We start from the raw sequence: 3,807 nt of genomic DNA on the forward strand, positions 1-3,807 counted from the left end.
TTTATAATTATGTATGTAAATGGGTTAATGTGAATATAAATATCCACGTCCCTTTCAGATGTGTTTTTTTTCAATCTACAAATTCTAGCTAAAATAAAGCTGACTTTTGGTGAATGATGAATCTATATGTTCAAAAATGTCTTCAACTTTTTTAGAGAAAAATAGAAAATTCATCCTCGGCCATGGCGACTGTGTCAGCCACTGCTTCTCATAATTCAACTTTATTCTGAGAATCTCTTTGCTGTAAAGTTAACAGAACAAGCCCAGTGCCGGTTCAAGTCCGTGCATGTTCTTCGATCCATGTAACATTACTAAAACTTACAGTAACATCCATGTAGTTTATTTACAACTGCACAACTTTAATTGTGTCACCAGAAGTGTTGGACAAGTAATAATAAAAAAAAGGTAATAAACTTCTCATTCCACATTACTTAATGAGTAACAGTTGTATCCTCAAGTATACTGGTATAAAAGCTTGGTGCACATTCAGTCACCATGCCCCTGAAGAAAGACAGACCCTGTCACATATCCTTATATATTTTTATGTATTAAAATTAAATCTGTGAACATCCAGCCTGTGTTTTGGATGTGTTTGCTGACCAACAAGAGACTGTTTATCGTCAGCCCAGGTGAGTGCACAAAACACTACACAGGTCTGAACACCAACAGATGTGGACAGATCCTAAATGTTTGGCTCAACAGAGACACACAACATGCACATGAGACAACTGTCATCTTCATGACTGGTTTAGTGACAGATCAGCTCTCCCATAGCAGGGGCAGGGCACTGGCCTAAGCTGAAATCTGATTGAACTCAAAATAAATTCAATGATCTGTGGCTTTGCCCTTAGCTATAGAGCTAACAGTAAACAATAAATTATTTAAATGTGCACCATACTGATTCAGGAGTTGAGCCTGTGTGTTGGACATAAAGTTGGCCCCTCTGTGTAAATGGTGACCCCTTAATGGCCCCTGTTTTATCAAAATCCTAGATCCACCACTGCTGTAGCAGCACACACCCACCGATGCAGCTCCCTGTGTTGTGATAGCTCAGGTTTGACAGATTTAGGTCTGAACATCTCTCAATGCATTGCTGCTTGACACCAGCCACCAGTGTTTTCTCGAAGACCATTTGAAATGACACATTTATGCACCCCTGTTCTTTTTTCTGACTACTCAAAAAGAAACTCTCAACCAGAATATTTCTTATCTCTACCTGGTGACTTCCATGCCTCAGTCACGGCCCTTAATATCACAGAGGAGGGAGAGAAAGATTTAGCTGGAGGACGGAGGGCAAACGCTGGAGAAAGGCATCTTTTGTCGCCGCCCTTTGATCATGTATTCAGCTCACACAGCGAAACATGATGTCACCACGCTGTCCACGGGCACACGACATGAAAGAGCCAACAACACCGGAGCAGGGAGAGAGCTATGCATGAGGTCACATTAGGGTGTGTCTCCTCTCCTCTCCTCTCCTCTCCTCTCCTCTCCTCTCCTCTCCTCTCCTCTCCTCTCCTCTCCTCTCCTCTCCTCTCCTCTCCTCTCCTCTCCTCTCTGTGATGGTAAATGCGCGTGTGACATTAAGCATTGCACACATCCTGGAAATGAGATCACCAGAGATAGAAAAAAAAGAGAAGAAGGGAAAGAGAGTGGAGGAGGTGGTGAAGGAGGAGGGAGGGGCTGAGGAGGTGAAGGGAGGAGGAAATACGATCAAACAGATTTTTTTCAGTGATTCTGGGGGAAACAGAGATAAGAAGAAGGACGAGAGCAGAGGAAAGTGAGGAGGGAAGACCACATTTAAAAGGAATGGGCTTTTTGGTGGTGCAAGCCCTAAATTTCCCCTCAGGATTAATAAAGTATCCATATACCAATCTAACATCCAAAATAAAGCTGGCCACAGGGGATGCACGTTCACAGAACATGAAAGCAGCTGATTATTGGGATGAAGGAGAGACGCACTAATCAGCTCCCAAAATCTCTGCAGAGCCGCAGAACAGAGGGATGAAGTAGGTTTAGATTTATTAAATAAATTTAAAGGCTGACAAATACAATTTATCTGATGCCCTGGTTTGACTCTCTATCTTATAATGCCTTTTAACCTTTTAACAGAGTCCATATTTCTTTTTTCTGTTTAATTGCTCAACCTGCATCTAAACACACACACATAATACGCACACACACAGTCTTGTTTCCATGACTTCAGATGACATTGATTTGAAGCTTACTCTAACCTTAACTGACCACTTGCCTTAACCTAACCCTAACTTGAATTTATCCTAAATCTAACCTTAAACATTTCTTCACCTTTATTTAATGATTTACACTATTAGGACTTCCTTTTTGTCCCCATGAGGAAGACAAGTCCCCATGATGTGACTGTGAAAACAGATTTAGGTCTCCACAACATGAGTAATACCAGCTCCACACACTCTCACACGCACACACGCACACACACATGCAGGCACACACCCACTTCTGCACCAGTGCCCTCGTGGCCTGTACAAACACAAACAGTTCCAGCAGCTCAGAGGCAGCACCAGCTTCTTGATCTCAAGTCTGACATCATCTCTCTGTGTCTCAGGATGAGATCACCAGTTATAGCTACTGGTCTTACTCATTCCACTTAGAGTGTGTGTGTAAAAAAAATGGGTTGTGAATACGTTTCTGTGAACATAGGTGTGTCCACTGCAGGACAATCTGATTACAGGTGAACTTCTCCACGCAGGCTGATCTAATCGAAGCTGAAGGGGTTTTTACCAGCATTGATTTTGTCAGGAGGGGCTCTGGTTAACAAGGGGGAGCAAAGCGTTTGAGAGAAGAGTAATCCCTTTTCTCCTGAACAGGTTGGATTGAATTGTGTGCGGCTCAGCTAAAAGTACCTGGAACAAGGGGTTTAAGTCTCTGATGAGACAACAACTTCAAAATGAAGTCTGTATTTCAGTATCGCTGCAGCATCCACAGAAAGCACAAGAGACAAAACAGTATGTTTCAGATTCAGGGCAAAATCATAATATTCAGCTGAAATAGATTAAACCCAGTTTGATGATATCCCCCAAAAATAGTGTAAAAATAATTATTAATTATTTTGCCGTTGCAAGAATGATGTAAGGTTGTCTTGACCCCATTTCCTGGTTTCCGTGTGTTACACGTCTTAGAGGACAGCCTGTCTGGATCAGTCTGTTGCCATGGGAACAAGGAACTGACAGACAAGTACAGCGGGGAAGTGACCGACAGCCGGAGAAAGTGTATGTCTGCACTGGAGTATGAAAGTGAGACTTCTTTTTTTTCTGTTGGTCTGTAGTGGCAGCCACAGTTAATACCCCACAGAGCCTCATATCCTGCAGTTGTGTTTTATAACAAGAACATCAGTGGATTGTATCATTCAGACATTCAGTATATACCATAAAGACCTAATACTTGGAGGGGTTGTATATTTTACCTATACACAGTATGTTCTTATATATATTAGACATAGAGTATTATATATTACTCTGGGTTGATAAAGTCATGTTTAGTTTACATGGGATGATGGTTTGCAGCCACCTTGAGTAAAAAAGTCATACCTCTCAGCCCAATGATTAAATATACTATACAGTCTGTGGCTGGACAAGAGGTGGAATCGTCTATACTGTGTCTTCTTGTTTGATTTGGCACAGTTCAAAATGTGCTTTGTTTATGCTTTCAGATTAATAAGGGTCTAGAGTTGATCATTTTTTTAAGTCAACGCTCCCGTGAGACATCATGCTAAACAAATTCCCTAGGAGGCAATGAAGGTTTCCATGAAGGTAAAAAAAGAATAGCCAGTCA

Source organism: Platichthys flesus, chromosome 18, assembly GCF_949316205.1.
Source record: "Platichthys flesus chromosome 18, fPlaFle2.1, whole genome shotgun sequence".
Lineage (NCBI taxonomy): Eukaryota > Metazoa > Chordata > Actinopteri > Pleuronectiformes > Pleuronectidae > Platichthys > Platichthys flesus.